A 21,130-nucleotide genomic window follows, 5' to 3' on the forward strand; every position below is an offset into this window, starting at 1 on the left:
TGACTATTGAGAAGGGTGTTGTTTCCCTAATTTCTTTCTCAGCCTGTTTATTCTTTGTATAGAGAAAGGCCATTGACTTGTTTGAGTTAATTTTATATCCAGCTACTTCACCGAAGCTGTTTATCAGGTTTAGGAGTTCTCTGGTGGAATTTTTAGGGTCACTTATATATACTATCATATCATCTGCAAAAAGTGATATTTTGACTTCCTCTTTTCCAATTTGTATCCCCTTGATCTCCTTTTGTTGTCGAATTGCTCTGGCTAATACTTCAAGTACTATGTTGAAAAGGTAGGGAGAAAGTGGGCAGCCTTGTCTAGTCCCTGATTTTAGTGGGATTGCTTCCAGCTTCTCTCCATTTACTTTGATGTTGGCTACTGGTTTGCTGTAGATTGCTTTTATTATGTTTAGGTATGGGCCTTGAATTCCTGATCTTTCCAAAACTTTTATCATGAATGGGTGTTGGATCTTGTCAAATGCTTTTTCTGCATCTAACGAGATGATCATGTGGTTTTTGTCTTTGAGTTTGTTTATATAATGGATTACATTGATGGATTTTCGTATATTAAACCATCCCTGCATCCCTGGAATAAAACCTACTTGGTCAGGATGGATGATTTCTTTAATGTGTTCTTGGATTCGGTTAGCGAGAATTTTATTAAGGATTTTTGCATCGATATTCATAAGAGAAATTGGTCTGAAGTTCTCTATCTTTGTTGGATCTTTCTGTGGTTTAGGTATCAGAGTAATAGTGGCTTCATAAAATGAGTTGGGTAGAGTACCTTCTACTTCTATCTTGTGAAATAGTTTGTGCAGAACTGGAATTAGATCTTCTTTGAAGGTCTGATAGAACTCTGCACTAAACCCATCTGGTCCTGGGCTTTTTTTGGTTGGGAGACTATTAATAACTGCTTCTATTTCTTTAGGGGATATGGGACTGTTTAGAAGGTCAACTTGATCCTGATTCAACTTTGGTACCTGGTATCTGTCCAGAAATTTGTCCATTTCGTCCAGGTTTTCCAGTTTTGTTGAGTATAAGCTTTTGTAGAAGGATCTGATGGTGTTTTGGATTTCTTCAGGATCTGTTGTTATGTCTCCCTTTTCATTTCTGATTTTGTTGATTAGGATTTTGTCCCTTTGCCCTCTCGTGAGTCTAGCTAAGGGTTTATCTATCTTGTTGATTTTCTCAAAGAACCAACTCCTCGTTTGGTTAATTCTTTGAATAGTTCTTCTTGTTTCCACTTGGTTAATTTCACCCCTGAGTTTGATTATTTCCTGCCGTCTACTCCTCTTGGGTGAATTTGCTTCCTTTTTTTCTAGAGCTTTTAGATGTGTTGTCAAGCTGCTAGTATGTGCTCTCTCCCGTTTCTTCTTGGAGGCACTCAGAGCTATGAGTTTCCCTCTTAGAAATGCTTTCATTGTGTCCCAAAGGTTTGGGTACGTTGTGGCTTCATTTTCATTAAACTCTAAAAAGTCTTTAATTTCTTTCTTTATTCCTTCCTTGACCAAGGTATCATTGAGAAGAGTGTTGTTCAGTTTCCACGTGAATGTTGGCTTTCCATTCTTAATGTTGTTATTGAAGATCATTCTTAGGCCATGGTGGTCTGATAGGATACATGGGACAATTTCAATATTTTTGTATCTGTTGAGGCTTATTTTGTGACCAATTATATGGTCAATTTTGGAGCAGGTCCCGTGAGGTGCTGAGAAGAAGGTATATCCTTTTGTTTTAGGATTAAATATTCTGTAGATATCTGTCAGGTCCATTTGTTTCATAACTTCTGTTAGTTTCACTGTGTCCCTGTTTAGTTTCTGTTTCCACGATCTGTCCATTGATGAAAGTGGTGTGTTGAGGTCTCCCACTATTATTGTGTGAGGTGCAATGTGTGCTTTGAGCTTTACTAAAGTGTCTTTAATGAATGTGGCTGCCCTTGCATTTGGAGCGTAGATATTCAGAATTGAGAGTTCCTCTTGGAGGATTTTACCTTTGATGAGTATGAAGTGTCCCTCCTTGTCTTTTTTGATAACTTTGGGTTGGAAGTCGATTTTATCCGATATTAGAATGGCTACTCCAGCCTGTTTCTTCAGACCATTTGCTTGGAAAATTGTTTTCCAGCCTTTCACTCTGAGGTAGTGTCTGTCTTTTTCCCTGAGATGGGTTTCCTGTAAGCAGCAGAATGTTGGGTCCTGTTTGTGTAGCCAGTCTGTTAGTCTATGTCTTTTTATTGGGGAATTGAGTCCATTGATATTAAGAGATATTAAGGAAAGGTAATTGTTGCTTCCTGTTATTTTTGTTGTTAAAGTTGGCATTCTGTTCTTGTGGTTGTCTTCTTTTAGGTTTGTTGAGGGATTATCTTCTTGTTTTTTCTAGGGCGTGGTTCCCGTCCTTGTATTGTTTTTTTTTCTGTTATTATCCTTTGAAGGGCTGGATTCGTGGAGAGATAATGGGTGAATTTAGTTTTGTCGTGGAATACTTTGGTTTCTCCATCTATGGTAATTGAGAGTTTGGCTGGGTATAGTAGCCTGGGCTGGCATTTATGTTCTCTTAGTGTCTGTATAACATCTGTCCAGGCTCTTCTGGCTTTCATAGTCTCTGGTGAAAAATCTGGTGTAATTCTGATAGGCTTGCCTTTATATGTTACTTGACCTTTTTCCCTTACTGCTTTTAGTATTCTATCTTTATTTAGTGCATTTGGTGTTCTGATTATTATGTGTCGGGAGGAATTTCTTTTCTGGTCCAGTCTATTTGGAGTTCTGTAGGCTTCTTGTATGTTCATGGGCATCTCTTTCTTTAGATTTGGGAAGTTTTCTTCAATAATTTTGTTGAAGATGTTTGCTGGTCCTTTGAGTTGAAAATCTTCATTCTCATCCACTCCTATTATCCGTAGGTTTGGTCTTCTCATTGTGTCCTGGATTTCCTGGATGTTTTGAGTTAGGATCTTTTTGCATTTTCCATTTTCTTTGATTGTTGTGCCGATGTTCTCTATGGAGTCTTCTGCACCTGAGATTCTCTCTTCCATCTCTTGTATTCTGTTGCTGATGCTGGCATCTATGGTTCCAGATTTCTTTCCTAGGGTTTCTATCTCCAGCGTCGCCTCACTTTGGGTTTTCTTTATTGTGTCTACTTCCCTTTTTAGGTCTAGTATGGTTTTGTTCATTTCCATCACCTGTTTGGATGTGTTTTCCTGTTTTTCTATAAGGACTTCTACCTGTTTGGTTGTGTTTTCCTGTTTTTCTTTAAGGACTTGTAACTCTTTAGCAGTGTTTTCCTGTTTTTCTTTAAGGACTTGTAACTCTTTAGCAGTGTTCTCCTGTATTTCTTTAAGTGAGTTGTTGAATTCCTTCTTTATGTCCTCTACCATCATCATGAGATATGCTTTTAAATCCAGGTCTACCTTTTCAGGTGTGTTAGGGTGTCCTGGATTGGGCGAAGTGGGCGTTCTGGGTTCTGATGATGGTGAGTGGTCCTGGCTTCTGTTAGTAGGATTCTTACGTTTACCTTTCGCCATCTGGCAATCTCTGGAGTTAGTTGTTATAGTTGTCTTTGTTAAAAGATTGTTCCTCTGTTGATTTTGTTACCCTCTATCAGCAGGCGTGGGAGACAAGCTCTCTTCTCTGAGTTTCAGTGGTCAGAGCAGTCTCTGTAGGCAAGCTCTCCTCTCTCAGGGAAGGTGTACAGTTATCTGGTGTTTGGACCTCCTCCTGGCTGAAGGTGAAGGCCCAAAACAGGATCTTTCCCAGAAGCTGTGTTGCTTTGGCCAGGAAGGTGGCCAGTTGTCTGGAGTCGAAGATGTCCCAGCCTCAGAAGCTCTGTGGCTCTTGCCGGGAAGGTGGCTGGTTGTCTGGAGCTGAGGATGGTGCCGCCCCAGAATCTCTGCGACTCTCTCGCCCGTCCCAGAAACAGCTGGCACTCTGTATTCCACACGGTCACCCGTGCAGCCTGCCCTCCGCGGAGTCCCGGAGCCAAGAAGGCTCCCGCCGGCGCCTGTGCCACAAACCTCTCAGGCCAGGCAGACCCCCGTGCTCTCACCAGGAAGGTGGCCGGCTGTCTGGAGCTGAAGATGGCGCCGCCCAGAAGCTCTGCGACTCTCTCGCCCGTCCCAGAAACAGCTGGCACTCTGTATTCCACACGGTCACCCGTGCAGCCTGCCCTCCGCGGAGTCCCGGAGCCAAGAAGGCTCCCGCCGGCGCCTGTGCCACAAACCTCTCAGGCCAGGCAGACCCCGTGCTCTCACCAGGAAGGTGGCCGGCTGTCTGGAGCTAAAGATGGCGCCGCCCAGAAGCTCTGCGACTCTCTCGCCCGTCCCAGAAACAGCTGGCACTCTGTATTCCACACGGTCACCCGTGCAGCCTGCCCTCCGCGGAGTCCCGGAGCCAAGAAGGCTCCCGCCGGCGCCTGTGCCACAAACCTCTCAGGCCAGGCAGACCCCCGTGCTCTCACCAGGAAGGTGGCCGGCTGTCTGGAGCTGAAGATGGCGCCGCCCAGAAGCTCTGCGACTCTCTCGCCCGTCCCAGAAACAGCTGGCACTCTGTATTCCACACGGTCACCCGTGCAGCCTGCCCTCCGCGGAGTCCCGGAGCCAAGAAGGCTCCCGCCGGCGCCTGTGCCACAAACCTCTCAGGCCAGGCAGACCCCCGTGCTCTCACCAGGAAGGTGGCCGGCTGTCTGGAGCTAAAGATGGCGCCAGCCAGAAGCTCTGCGACTCTCTCGCCCGTCCCAGAAACAGCTGGCACTCTGTATTCCACACGGTCACCCGTGCAGCCTGCCCTCCGCGGAGTCCCGGAGCCAAGAAGGCTCCCGCCGGCGCCTGTGCCACAAACCTCTCAGGCCAGGCAGACCCCCGTGCTCTCACCAGGAAGGTGGCCGGCTGTCTGGAGCTGAAGATGGCGCCGCCCAGAAGCTCTGCGACTCTCTCGCCCGTCCCAGAAACAGCTGGCACTCTGTATTCCACACGGTCACCCGTGCAGCCTGCCCTCCGCGGAGTCCCGGAGCCAAGAAGGCTCCCGCCGGCGCCTGTGCCACAAACTTCTCAGGCCAGGCAGACCCCGTGCTCTCACCAGGAAGGTGGCCGGCTGTCTCTATTTTTTTCTTGAGGGCATAACAATTCTGTCAGAAATGAAAAGCCAGAGAAAAAATTGCTTTTTAAATAACTTAATTGGTTAAACTGTGTAAATAGTGAAATAATTGTGGGAGATTGGCTAATTCTGTCGTTTTTGTTTGTGTTCCCTGGTGATAAACGTTTCTTCTTTTTTGATATTGTAGGTGTTTAATTCACATTTGTTTGACAGGCTTCTTTTGAGGAATCTCATGGGTAGAGAAAGCCAGTGTGTGTTTGGGGGTGGGGAGAAAGAATCTTAGCCACAGAGCTTTACAGTCTTCAAAATAACTTCTAGGTACACACTGCATCACTGAGCTGCACTCCCAACCCCAGTATCTCATGAGGCACAAATGGGTGTGAAGGCAGGAGAGTGTCATAACAGCTCAGAAGGTAAGAGCAGGAGGATCAGAAGTTCAAGATCAGTCATCCTTGGACACAGTGAGTTTGAAGACAGCCTGTGATATATGGGAACCTATCACAGACAAACAAATAAACAACCAAAAGGCCAAAAATACAGCATAAAATCATGATTCAAAATCAACTATAATTTAAATGCCCTACTTGAAACTCAAAATTATAGAGGGAAATGTAATATAAATATATTATATTTATAATATATTTTGTGCATACTTTGTCTTCACAAAAATGAGTTACACTCTATTTATTTTGCATTTTGAGCATTAATCCTTTCTGAGGTGAGAAATATGATTACATCATCGACTCAATTTTAGGACTATTACCTCAAGCCATTTGTGGGCTTAACCTGTCACCTGGTAGAAGATGCCTATCAAGAAGTGGCTTGGCTGTTACACTAAAGGCTTCCAACTATTGCCACCACCTGTCAGTCCAGACCTAAGTAATAATGCTAATGATCTTCAGATGCAGAGTGGGGTTAAATGCCTCCCCGAGTTACATAACTCTAACATTTGATGAGTCTGCTACCAACCCCAGGATTTACACTAAATCTCCTTTTCTACAGGAATATCTCTTCTTTGCCTTCTGACATGTTTAATCCTCCTCTGATTGGAATTCTCACATATTTTACATAGCTTTCTCTTTCTATAATTTGAAGATTGTATTAAAAACACCACTTCAAGGCAAGAATATGGAAATAAAACTGAAAGTGATACCTGCCTGTCCCAGCTCAGAATAGTCATTTCTCTCAGTATAAGGGGAAACGTATCCAGGGTATACGGGAAAGGTAGTAAAAAATGTTTGGTTCAATAGGAGCTACTAGGTTTATAGAAGGGAAATCTGCCAAACTCATCTCTAACCCAGAACCCAGTATGCCCACCACACTGTCCTGAATACCACAACCAACCAAAAAGCAATACTTGGATTTAACATCATATCTAATGATGGTGGTACAAGAATTTAAGAAGGGCATTAATAACTCACTTAAAGAAATATAGGAGAACACTGCTAAACAGGTAGAAGCACTTAAAGAGGAAACACAAAAATTCGTCAAGGAATTACAGGAGAACACTACTAAACAGGTAGAAGTCTTTAAAGAACTACAGGCAAACACTGCTAAACAGGTAGAAATCCTTAAAAAGGAAACACAAAAATCCCTTAAAAAATTACAGGAAAACACAACCAACAGGTGCTGAAATTGAACAAAACCATCCAAGATCTAAAAATGGAAGTAGAAACAATGAAAAAAAAATCAAAGGGAGACAACTCTGGAGATAGAAACCCTAGGAAAGAAATCAGGAAGCATAGATGTGAGCATCAGCAACAGAATAAATGGGTTGGAAGAGAGAATCTCAAGTGCAGAAGATTCCATAGGGAACATGGACACAACAATCAAAGAAAATAAAAAGTGCAAAAAGATCCTAACTCAAAACATCAAGGAAATCCAGGACACAATGAGAAGACCAAACCTACGGATAATAGGAGAAGATGAGAGTGAAGATTTTCAATTTAAAGGGCCAGTAAATATTTTCAACAAAGTTATAGAAGAAAACTTCCCATACTTAAAGAAAGAGATGCCTATGAACATACAAGAAGCCTATAGAACTCCAAATAGACTGGACCAGAAAAGAAATCCACCCCAACACATAATAATCAGAACAACAAATGCACTAAATAAAGATAGAATATTAAAAGCAGTAAGGGAGAAAGGTCAAGTAACATATAAAGGAAGGCCTATTAGAATTACTCCAGACTTCTCAGCAGAGACTATGAAAGCCAGAAGATCCTGGACAGATGTTATACAGAGACTAAGAGACCACAAATGCCAGCCCAGGCTACTATACCCAGCAAAACTCTCAATTACCATAGATGGAGAAACCAAAGTATTCCATGACAAAACCAAATTCATACAATATCTTTCCACGAATCCAGCCCTTCAAAGGATAATAAAGGGAAAAAACTAACACAAAGATGGAAGCTACACCCTAGAAAAAGCAAGAAAGTAATCCCATAACAAACCAAAAAGAAGACAGCCACAAGAACAGAATCCCAACTTTAACAACAAAAATAACAGGAAGCAACAATTACTTTTCTTTAATTTCTGTTAACATCAATGGACTCAATTCCCCAATAAAAAGACATAGACTAATAGACTGGCTACACAAACAGGGCCCAACATTTTGCTGCTTGCAGGAAACCCACCTCAGGAACAAAGACAGACACTACCTCAGAGTAAAAGGCTAGAAAACAATTTTGCAAACAAATGGTCCAAAGAAACAAGCTGGAGTAGCCATTACAATATCGAGTAAAATTGACTTCCAACCCAAAGTTATCAAAAAAGACAAGGAGGTACACTTCATACTCATCAAAGGTAAAATCTACCAAAACAAACTCTTATTTCTAAATATCTATGCTCCAAATGAAAGGGTAGCCACATTTATTAAAGGAACTTTAGTAAAGATCAAAGCACACATTGCACCTCACACAATAATAGTGGGAGACTTCAACACACACTTTCATCAATGAACAGATCATGGAAACAGAAACTAAACAGGGACACAGTGAAACTAACAGAAGTGATGAAACAAATGGACTTAACAGATATCTACAGAACATTTTATCCTAAAACAAAAGGATATACCTCCTTCTCAGCACCTCACGGGACCTTCTCCAAAATTGACCATATAATTGGTCACAAAACAGGCATCAACAGATACAAAAATATTGAAATTGTCCCATGCATCCTATCAGACCACCATAGCCTAAGGCTGATCTTCAATAACAACATAAATAATGGACAGCCAACATTCACGTGGAAACTGAACAACACTCTTCTCAATGATACCTTGGTCAAGGAAGGAATAAAGAAAGAAATTGAAGACTTTATAGAGTTTAATGAAAATGAAGCCACAACATACCCAAACTTATGGGACACAATGAAAGCATTTCTAAAAGGGAAACTCATAGCTCTGAGTGCCCCCAAAAAGAAACTAAAAAGAGCACACACTAGCAGCTTGACAACACATCTAAAAGCTCTAGAAAAAAAGGAAGAAAATTCACCCAAGAGGAGTAGAAGGCAGGAAATAATCAAACTCAGGGGTGAAATCAACCAAGTGAAAATAAGAAGAACTATTCAAAGAATTAACCAAACAAGGAGTTGGTTCTTTGAGAAAATCAACAAGATAGACAAACCCTTAGCCAGACTCACTAGAGGGCACAGGGAAAGCATTCTAATTAACAAAACCAGAAATGAAAAGGGAGACTTAACAACAGATCCTGAAGAAATCCAAAACACCATCAAATCCTTCTACAAAAGGCTATACTCAACAAAACTGGAAAACCTAGACGAAATGGACAAATTTCTAGACAGATACCAGGTACCAAAGTTAAATTAGGATCAAATTAACAATCTAAACAGTCCCATATCCCCAAAAGAATTAGAAGCAGTCATTAATAGTCTCCCAGCCAAAAAAAATCCCAGGACTAGATGGGTTTAGTGCAGAGTTCTATCAGAACTTCAAAGAAGATCTAATTCCAGTTCTGCACAAACTATTCCACAAAATAGAAGAGGAAGAAACTCTACCCAACTCATTCTATGAAGCCACAATTACTCTGATACCTAAACCATAGAAATATCCAACAAAGATAGAGAACTTCAGACCAATTTCCCTTATGAATATAGATGCAAAAATCCTCAATAAAATTCTCGCTAACCGAATCCAAGAACATATTAAAGCAATCAATCATCCTGACCAAGTAGGTTTTATTCCTGGGATGCAGGGATGGATTAATATACGGATATCCATCAACGTAATCCATTATATAAACAAATTCAAAGACAAAAACCACATGATCATCTCCTTAGATGCGGAAAAAGCATTCAACAAGATCCAACACCCATTCATGATAAAAGTCTTGGAAAGATCAGAAATTCAAGGCCCATACCTAAACATGATAAAAGCAATCTACAGAAAACCAGTAGCCAACATCAAAGTAAATGGTGAGAATCTGGAAGCAATCCCACTAAAATCAGGGACTAGACAAGGCTGTCCACTCTCTCCATACCTATTCAACATTGTACTTGAAGTACTAGCCAGAGCAATTCGACAACAAAAGAATATCAAGGGGATACAAATTGGAAAAGATGAAGTCAAAATATCACTCTTTGCAAATGATATGATAGTATACATAAGTGACCCTAAAAATTCCACCAGAGAACTCCTAAACCTGATAAACAGCTTCGGTGAAGTAGCAAGATATAAAATTAACTCAAACAAGTCAATGGCCTTTCACTACACAAAGAATAAACAGGCTGAGAAAGAAATTAGGGAAACAACATCCTTCTCAATAGTCACAAATAATATAAATTATCTTGTTGTGACTCTAACTAAGGAAGTGAAAAAATCTGTATGATAAGAACTTCTTGTCTCTAAAGAAAGAAATTAAAGAAGATCTCAGAAGATGGAAAGATCTCCCATGCTCATGGATTGGCAGGATCAACATTGTAAAAATGGCTATCTTGCCAAAAGCAATCTACAGATTCAATGCAATCCCCATCAAAATTCCAACTCAATTCTTCAATGAATTAGAAAGAGCAATTTGCAAATTCATCTGGAATAACAAAAAACCTAGGATAGCAAAAACTCTTCTCAAGGATAAAAGAACCTCTGGTGGAATCACCATGCCTGACCTAAAGCTTTACTACAGAGTAATTGTGATAAAAACTGCATGGTACTGGTATAGAGACAGACAAGTAGACTAATGGAATAGAATTGAAGACCCAGAAATGAACCCACACACCTATGGTCACTTGATCTTCGACAAGGGAGCTAAAACCATCCAGTGGAAGAAAGACAGCATTTTCAACAATTGGTGCTGGCACAACTGGTTGTTATCATGTAGAAGAATGCGAATCGATCCATACCTAACTCCTTGTACTAAGGTCAAATCTAAGTGGATCAAGGAACTTCACATAAAACCAGAGACACTGAAACTTATAGAGGAGAAAGTGGGGAAAAGCCTTGAAGATATGGGCACAGGGGAAAAATTCCTGAACAGAACAGCAATGGCTTGTGCTGTAAGATCGAGAATTGACAAATGGGACCTCATGAAACTCCAAAGCTTCTGCAAGGTAAAAGACACCGTCAATAAGACAAAAAGACCACCAACAGATTGGGAAAGAATCTTTACCTATCCTAAATCAGATAGGGGACTAATATCCAACATATATAAAGAACTCAAGAAGGTGGACTTTAGAAAATCAAATAACCCCATTAAAAAATGGGGCTCAGAACTGAACAAAGAATTCTCACCTGAGGAATACCGAATGGCAGAGAAGCACCTGAAAAAATGTTCAACATCCTTAATCATCAGGGAAATGCAAATCAAAACAACCCTGAGATTCCACCTCACACCAGTCAGAATGGCTAAGATCAAAAATTCAGGTGACAGCAGGTGCTGGCGTGGATGTGGAGAAAGAGGAACACTCCTCCATTGTTGGTGGGATTGCAGGCTTGTACCACCACTCTGGAAATCAGTCTGGCGGTTCCTCAGAAAATTGGACATAGTACTACCGGAGGATCCCGCAATACCTCTCCTGGGCATATATCCAGAAGATGTCCCAACTGGTAAGAAGGACACATGCTCCACTATGTTCATAGCAGCCTTATTTATAATAGCCAGAAGCTGGAAAGAACCCAGATGCCCCTCAACAGAGGAATGGATACAGAAAATGTGGTACATCTACACAATGAAGTACTACTCAGCTATTAAAAAGAATGAATTTATGAAATTCCTAGCCAAATGGATGGACCTGGAGGGCATCATCCTGAGTGAGGTAACACATTCACAAAGGAACTCACAAAATATGTACTCACTGATAAGTGGATATTAGCCCAAAACCTAGGATACCCAAGATATAAGATACAATTTCCTAAACACATGAAACTCAAGAAAAATGAAGACTGAAGTGTGGACACTATGCCCCTCCTTAGAAGTGGGAACAAAACACCCTTGGAAGGAGTTACAGAGACAAAGTTTGGAGCTGAGATGAAAGGATGGACGATGTAGAGACTGCCATATCCAGGGATCCACCCCATAATCAGCATCCAAACGCTGACACCATTGCATACACTAGCAAGATTTTATCGAAAGGACCCAGATGTAGCTGTCTCTTGTGAGACTATGCCGGGGCCCAGCAAACACAGAAGTGGATGCTCACTGTCAGCTAATGGATGGACCACAGGGCTCCCAATGGAGGAGCTAGAGAAAGTACCCAAGGAGCTAACGGGATCTACAACCCTATAGGTGGAACAACATTATGAACTAACCAGTACCCCGGAGCTCTTGACTCTAGCTGCATATGAATCAAAAGATGGCCTAGTCGGCCATCACTGGAAAGAGAGGCCCATTGGACACTCAAACTTTATATGCCCCAGTACAGGGGAACGCCAGGGCCAAAAAGGGGGAGTGGGTGGGTAGGGGAGTGGGGGTGGGTGGCTATGGGGGGGACTTTTTGTATAGCATTGGAAATGTAAATGAGCTAAATACCTAATAAAAAATGGAAAAGAAAAAAAAAAGAATTGGGAACAAAATATCCACGGAAGGAATTACAGAGACAAAGTTTGGAGCTAAGTCAAAAGGATGGATCATCCAGAGACTACCCCACCCGGGGATCCATCCCATAATCAGCCACCAAACCCAGACACTATTGCAAATGCCAGCAGGATTTTACTGAAAGTACCCTGGTATAGCTGTCTTGTGTGAGGCTATGCCAGTGCCTGGCAAATACAGAAGTGGATGCTCACAGTCATCTATTGGATGGAACACAGGGCCCCCAATGGAGAACCTAGAGAAAGTAACCAAGGAGCTGAAGGGATCTGCAACCCTATAGGAGGAACAACAATATGAACTAACCAGTACCTCCAGAGCTCATGTCTCTAGCTGCAATTGTGGCAGAAGATGGCCTAGTTCGTCAACATTGGGAAGAGAGGCCCCTTGGTCTTGCAAACTTTATATGCCCCAGTACAGGGGAATGCCAGGGCCAAGAAGTTGGAGTGGGTGGGTAGAGGAGCAGGGCAGGGGGAGGGTTTAGGGGACTTTCAGGATAGCATTTGAAATGTAAATGAAGACAATATCTAATAAAAATTTGAAAAATAAAAGAAGTGAAACATGAATATAGTTGTACTAAGTATGATGTAATTACTTTTAATTATGCTTGTAAGGAAATCTACTAAATTATTTTAACATATGGTGATCACGATTTTGGGATCATGAATATGTGTCAATGTGAAAAACCTGAGCCCCATCAAAAGTCACCTCCTCACCTCACATGTGTTATGTCAATACACTGATGCACACATGTACACATGCATGAACATGTACACACACACACACACACACACACACACACACACACACCATCTCCTGACCTCCGTATGTGTGCTATGGCATCCCTATATGCACACACACACACACACACACACACACACACACACACACACACACACACACACCAAATAAATACCCTAAATGGAGAATAGATGCACATAGAACTGTGGTCATTGACATAGGCTGATAGACAACCCTCAAAGCAAGGAATTTCTAAATAATCTGGTCATGAAATGTGAAAACAGAAGGAAGCACTATCTTCATACCACGATGACATAATGTTCTAAGCTCTTATCTGAGTGTCGGGAAGACCCATTACAGTTTTCAGACTCTCCTGTCCCAGGACAACAGATTACACTATGGATACATAGTTACAAATAGGGAAAGGGCACAAAAAGCACAAGCCATACAAGGAAGGCTTTGACCTCTTGTAGGAAAGGAACAAAGCACACAGCTCCAGCACTTTGTCTTCAAAGCTGTTTATGCACTTAGCTCTGGCAGCAAGGGTTCCAAATCCTTGGCCAGCTGGCTTTTCTCATGTTAATTTTGATGCCACTTTCTATAGCCCCTCTTCTCACACCACAGCACAGGATCTTTAATGTATTCCATCCATCAGCCACTAAACATAAATTTATAGCTAGTTTACCTACAGGTACACACATTTCAGGTGTTAAAACTGTGGATGCCTTTTCTTTGGATCATCTACGACTCAGCTATTAAAAAGAATGAATTTATGAAATTCCAAGGCAAATGGATGGACCTGGTGGGCATCATCCTGAGTGAGGTAACCCAATCACAAAAGAACTCGCAAAATATGTACTCACTGATAAGTGGATATTAGCCCAGAAATTTAGAATACCCAAGATATAAGATACAATTTGCTAAACGCATGAAACTCAAGAAGAACGAAGACCAAAGTGTGGACACTTTGCCCTTCTTAGAATTGGGAACAAAACACCCATGGAAGGAGTTTCAGAGACAAAGTTTGGAGCTGAGACGAAAAGATGGACCATCTAGAAACTGTCATATCCGGGGATCCATCCCATAATCAGCTTCCAAGCGCTGACACCATTGCATACACTAGCAAGATTTTGCTGAAAGGACCCAGATCTGGCTGTCTCTTGTGACACTATGCCGGGGCCTGGCAAACACAGAAGTGGATGATCACAGTCAGCTATTGGATGGATCACACGGCCCCCAATGGAGGAGCTAGGAAAAGTACTCAAGGAGCTGAAGGGATCTGCAATCCTATAGTTGGAACAACAATATGAACTAACCAATACCTCCCCCCCCCCCGGAGCTCGTGTCTCTAGCTGCATATGAATCAGAAGATGGCCTAGTCAGCCCTCAGTGGAAAGAGAGGCCCATTGGTCATACAAACTTTATATGCCTCAGTACGGGGAACGCCAGGGCCAAGAAGTGGGAGTGGGTGGGTAGGGGAGTGGGTGGGAGAGCTTGTGGGGGACTTTTGGGATAGCATTGGAAATGTAATTGAAATAAATACCCAATTAAAAAAATATGAAAAAAAAAAGAAAAAAACTCCAATGGTAGGTTTGTCAGATAGAATGGAGCCTGGAGGGTGGATAAGGAGGAAGCAACAGGCGAGCATTTAAACACGTAGTAGTAACATTCAGATGTGGGAAAGAAAGGAAATAAGGAAAATAAATAATAAGGAAAGGAGAAAAATAGTATAAATAGTATACTATAGTGCAGAACTGAACAGTGATGAGCATAAGTGGAGCTCGGAGGCAGGTTGGGCCCCCTGGGAGCCCCTAAGGAGAGTGTACATGAAATGACTCACTAAACCATAAAAGCCTCTTCCCGTTGCTCCTGCTACTAAGGGGTGTGTGTGTGCGTGTGTGTGTGTGTGTGTGTGTGTGTGTGTGTGTGTGTGTGTGTGTGTGTGTGTGTGTGTGTCCAGCTCCTCCAAGCATTTCTGCCACTATCAACCAAGGTTCTGCCCGACATGGGAGACCTGCAGGGTTCCACTATCCCTCCTCCGAGGGGCGGCTGGCCCTTCCTGTCTGTGTCACAGCTTTTGTGGCTTGCTTTATTCCCACACATCTGCTGAAGACCATGAATGCTCATTCCTTAATAGCAGCCCCTCCATGATGATGAGCCTTGTTAACAGAGCACCAGGCTTGCTGGATGCTATTTTGTCTATTTGTACATTTTTCTCAGTGCTGAAACACAGACGGAGGTCAGTGTCTCACACTCTGCTACTAAAAGGGTTGACATGCTGAATCCTCTGGAAGACAGCCACATTAAGTGCCTCTCTAAAATTAGGACCAAGTGACAAAAGCCCAGAGGAGAAAGTGATCTGATTTTATCATTTAGAGCTGTATTATCCATGATGTAGTGTGATATGCAAATGCATTTATTGACCTGCACATAATTATGTTATTACCTATTAGTGGCTGTGTTAGCACTTAATACATGCTTCCTAATGGTGAGATTGCCATGGCATGGCTCTCTGCCAAGGCAAAGATGATAGGCAGAGTTGGTTATCTATAGTCAGAATAGGCTTGCCTTTATTGGAGGTCTCTTACTGTGAAGTAACTTCTCTGTCACAAAAGATCATTTCAAACAAGGACTTGGCTATCTTTTTTATTCTATGTCTCACTTGTGTGATGTGTTTTAGTAAATTAACTTTCTTTGCTCCGTTGTTTTTTATTTATTTTTATTTTATGTGCATTGGTGTTTTGCCTGTATGTATATCTGTAAGGATGCCAGACCTTGGAGTTATAGACAGTTGTGAGCTGCCATGCAGGTGCTAGGAACTGAACCCAGCCAGCTCCTCTGGAAGACCAGTCAGTGCTCTTAACCACTGAACCATCTCCCCAGGCCTGCCTGTATTGTTCTTTTTGTCATCTTTTTACCTTTATTATGGTTACCCCTTGCCCCATTCTTCACCCACTTTAGGAAGGGAATGACTGTGGATGCTCAAAGCATTTCAGAAAGTTTTTCTTAGGTTTCAGCCTAGAAAGGGCCTGCAAAGTATTTATAATTCATTTATAGCAAAATATACGTTTGTCCTCTTTTTCTGGAGTTTCTTTCACTGAAAGATGAGTAGTTATTCTGGAAATATCTAGAATCTGATATTTCTTGCTCATTTGATCATTTGAGAACAAGTATGATTTTGTTCCCATAAGACCTTAAGTACAATTTCAAGACCACAGACCACTTCTAAGCTGCTTAACTATCAATCACACAACTTTCCTCCTTCTGCCTTCTCTTATCCCTCTCTGCCTCTTTCTCTGACTTACTCTGTGTGTGTCTCTAGCACTCCCTATCTGTCTCTCTCTGTGTCTCTGTCTCTCCCTCCTCCTCTCTCCGTGTGTGTGTGTGTGTGTGTGTGTGTGTGTGTGTGTGTGTGTGTGTGTGTGTGTATGTATGTATGTGCGTGTGTACAAGAGCATATGCAGTTATACAAGTGACCAGAGGAAGGCTGTCATATATAAATCAATCACTCTCCAGTTCCCTTGAAACAAGGTTTCGTATTTAACCTAGAGTCAGTCTGGCAGCCAGCAAGCCTCAGAGATCTTCCTACCCCTCCCCTTACTGAAGTTAAAGACACCCACTGGAGATCAAGCCAGGCTTTTTACATGAGGTCAGGGGATTTTAACTTGGGTCTTCATGCTTACACAGCAAGTGCTGTTACTCACCAAGTCATCTCCCCAGATAGAATGTCAGTCTTTTAATGACTATAAACCATTGTCAGTGCATTGCATAGAATGAGATCTCAACGATGTTATTTGTAAAGCCTTCCAGTGAAGACACCAAGTCCAGTGTTTCCTATTATTTCCAAACCAGCACAGGGAGAATAAAAGTTTAGGGAACAGTACTTTGGGAGTTGCACCTCAGTAGAGTGGACACTTAGAAGGGTGTTCAACATTCAACAAAAAGAATCATATCTTAACCCCAAGAGCTTTACATTTCTAAAGCTGGTTGACAATCACACATAAAACAAAATGTGTATTTCAAAAGAGAAGACCATTTTGTCAAGTTGAAAGACAAAGAAGATCAAACGTTTTCTTTAGACTCAAGTTCAAAGCTAGATTGAGAGATCTGGGTGGCATCCCAACTGAAATTCAGAGGTAAAATATTGTCTTTAAACTTTCCTTTCATGCAACCAAAATATTTCAGGCTAGTAAAACTTCAATAACACTATTCCTCTTTTATTATTATAACTGTCTGCTCACATTAAATACAGCATTTCTTTTTTTAAATGAACTACTATCAGCAAAGTAAGGTAATTTGATGAGCTTATTGAGTTTAGCCTGATATCAAATGCATAAAGGTCAGAACTCTATAGATTACATGAGCTCCCCTTCCTTTTGCTCTTGGGGGTTAAGATAAATTTGTATCATGTAAGTGGGTGTCTTAGTTAGGGTTTCTATTACTTTGAAGAGACATCATGACCACAGTAACTCTTACAAAGAAAAGTATTTAATTGGGACTTGCTTACAGTTTAGAGGTTTAGTCCATTATCATCATAGCAGAAAGCTTGGTAGTATGCAAGCAGACATGATGCTGGTGAAGAAGCTGAGAGTTCTACATCTTCATTCCCAAGCAGCAGAAAAATAATGAAGCTCATTTCCTCCAACACAATCACACCTTCTAATAGTGCTTCTCCCTATATGCCTATGAGAGCCATTTTTATTCAACATTCTGCTCTCTAGCTCCCATGGTCTTATAAATATTTCATAACGCAAAATGCATTTAGTCCACTTTCAAAAGTCCTTATAGTCTGTAACAGTCTTTAACTTTTTAAAAGTCCAAAGTTCAAAGCCTCTTCTGAGACCCATGCAGTTTTTTAACCCTAATCTATAAAATAAAAACTGAAAAGCAAATCACATACTTCCAATATATACTGGCACATGATATATACATTGCAATTCCCAAAGGGAAGAAAAGAAAAATAATGAGGCAATCAATACTAGACCAAAGCAAGAGTGAAAACCAACTGGGCAAACTTCTGCATTTCCATGTCTAATGTCAAAATGCTCTACCGATCTCCAACTCCTTTCAGCTTTGTTGGTTGCAAGACACTTTTTTCTCTTGGGCTGGTTCTACTCCCTATTAGCAGCTTTCCTCAGCAGGTATCCCAGGACTCTGGCATTTCTAATCTCTTAGGGTCTCCAAGGAAATCCAGACAACATCACCTTTACAGCTTCATGCAATGGCCTTTCTAGACTTCTATGCAGAGATACCCTGGCCACCCACCTGGCCTAAACTGTTTTCCTTAACCTTAGAGAGAGATTCCATAAGCCCTTTCACAAAATGGCCTCTCTAGGACTCTATGCAGGGACACTCCTGATGCACACCTGGTGTCAGTGGCTTTTCTTAGTCCTTCAGCACTTAAGCTTAGCTGTCCTGGAACTCTCTCTGTAGACCAGGCTGGCTTCTGCTGGGATTAAAGGTGTGTATTATCACACATAGCTCTAACCTTTGCTTTAATTCCATTTCACGAGTTAAGAACTTACCTGTGGTAGGGCCATGCCCTGAGATCACCACTCCCTTTATCCAACTTAGCATCAGGTCTCTGAAATTTTTATTTATCTCCTTGAAAACAAGATTTGGCTCCATTCTACTTACTAGTTCCAGTTTTATCTCTAAACTGTACATTTATTTTTCCTTGTTCAACTTGCTCCTTTTCATTATAAAGAGGGAACACTAATAACCACACAGCAGAGTCAATCCAAGGCTGTTTTGAAATTTCCTCTGCCAAGAGAATTCATCCAAAACTCTTTACTTTACCCTCAGGGAGAATTTTCAGACAAGAGCAAAAGAAGCCACAGTCTTTCCAAAATATCACAAGAATAGTCTCTAGGCCACAAACTGACATTCTTTTCCTCTGAAACCTCTTGAGCCAGGCCCCCACAGTTCAAATCATCCTTAGCACCATGGTCTTCCATGATCCTAGTAGTCTGTCCTATTAAAACTCACTTAAAGTATTTAACTGCTCTACTGATCCAAAGTCCCAAAGTCTACATTCATCCAAACAAAAGCATGGTTAGTCCTATCTCAGCTATACCCCAGTTCCTGGAACCAACTTCTGCCCTAGTTAGGATTTTATTGCTGTGAAGAGACACCATGGTCAAGGCAACTCTTATAAAGGATAACATTTTATTGGGGTTGGCTTACAGGTTCAGAGGTTCAGTCCATTATCATCAAGATGAGAAGCATGGCAGCTTGCAGGCAGACTTGGTGTTGGAGAAGCTGAGAGTTCCACATCTTGATCCAAAGTCATCTAGAAGGGGACTGACTCTTCCACCCTGGGCAGAGTTTGAGCACTAGAAGCCCTCAAATCTTGCCTACAGAGTGATACACTTGCTCCAACAAAGCCACACTTATTCCAACAAGCCATACCTCCTAATAGTGATATTTCCCATGGGACAAGCAAATTCAAACCACTACAGGGCTTATGGAGACCATTTTTATTCAAATCACCACAGTAGGAGACTCATTGTACTACTTTATATGATAAGAACCCCAGACTTTATTCATTCATTCATTCTCTCAATCCCTCACATATATTACATACTGTTTCTCACTGAACTTTACAGAAAACCTATTGGCTTAAATTTTAAAATGTGTTTTCATATCCACTTCATGTTTTGAATTACGGCTTTATTCTATTGTACAGTACTCATTTTCTTGCACTAACAATGTAAAATTCATTTTCACCTTATAGATACACAAGCTATGTATCTACGACCCTACCTCTCCTTTCACTCTGACTTTCAGAGCTGTGAGAAATACAGAGGCTTCACTCAGGGGAAGCCATCCCTTCTTAGCTGGTCCATCCTGTGGATGCATGTGAATGTCCATTTACACCCCCAGGCCTGTTCAGGATGACAAGCAGTCCTGAGACATTTCTTCTCTCGTCACATTTTCTTCTGTTTACCCATGAGTATAATTCTCTGTACATTTGTGGCCCAGAAAGTTGAACTGCAGTGAAATCTTACATCCTCAATGTTTAGAATGAGTGTGCTCTGAGGATTCATCTATGAGCCAGAAATGCTTACAAGTGACACTGGTCAAAGCTCTCCAGAGAAACCATATTGCACAGCCATACTTACTGCCACCAGCAATGACTTGGCACCTTTGTTTGTCTTGCAGCCCAGCATCTATGTCTTAAGGATCATAGTTTTCTGTGTTATAATCCATCTTAAATTACTTCATTAATATAGCTAATTGTCAGACTGTTAACAGGTAGAGGCTAAGTTTTGCTTTAAATCTATGCCCTTCCTGTAGGGTTTAACTATTACATCCTTCACAGTATACTCTGGAAGCACACCAAATCTGTCTAGAAAGAGTGCCCATTTAACGTAATAACATTGAAGCCTACAATCACATAACATGCCTATGTGGTTGAAAGTCCTGTCTTGGTTTGCTTCTCTATTACTATTATAAAACACTGACCAAAAGCAACTCAGAGAAGAAAAGGTTTACACATTATGGCCCATCATCAAAGGAACTAAAGTTGTCATAGTTAGAGTTTTGATTGCTGTGAAGAGAAACCATGACCAAAGCAACTCTTATAAAAGACAACATTTAATTGGGGACGGCTTCCTCCATTGTCATCATGGCAGAAAGGATGGAAGCAATCAGGCCAACATGGTGCTAGAGAAGTTGCTGAGAGTTCTACATCTTGATCAGAAGGAAGCCAAAAGGAGACTGGATGTGTTTCACACTGTGCATAGCTTAAGCATTTAAGATCTCAAAACCCCATCTTCACAGTGGCACACTTTCTCAAACAAGGCCACACCTACTCAAAGGGCATATCTCTTAATATGTTCCTCCCTACAGCCAAGAATTAAAATGCATGAATCTATCTATGGGGACCTTACATATTCAAACAACCACACAAGGCAAGAACTCTAGGCAGAAACTATCAGAACTCTGATCTTTGGCTGCTCACTTCCTTGCTTATTCTGCCCAGGACCACTTGCTCTGGAGTGGTACCACACAAAGTGGTCTGAGCCCTCCCATGTTAATCATTAATCAAGAAAATGCCCAACGATATGACTATAAGACAATCTGAGGGAGGCAATTTCTCATTAGAGGTTCCCTCCCAGATGGAGTCTCCTTGTGTCCTCTCCTCTCAAGTAACCATGGGGGAACAAGAGGCATGCCTATTCTAGGAAACAGATATTAGTAAGGATGGAATGCTCTTTGAGAAATCTGTCAAAGCCACTATACTGGCTAGTTTTGTGTCAACTTG

The sequence above is a fragment of the Mus musculus genome, chromosome 8 (genome assembly GCF_000001635.26).
Source record: "Mus musculus strain C57BL/6J chromosome 8, GRCm38.p6 C57BL/6J".
Classification (NCBI taxonomy): domain Eukaryota; kingdom Metazoa; phylum Chordata; class Mammalia; order Rodentia; family Muridae; genus Mus; species Mus musculus.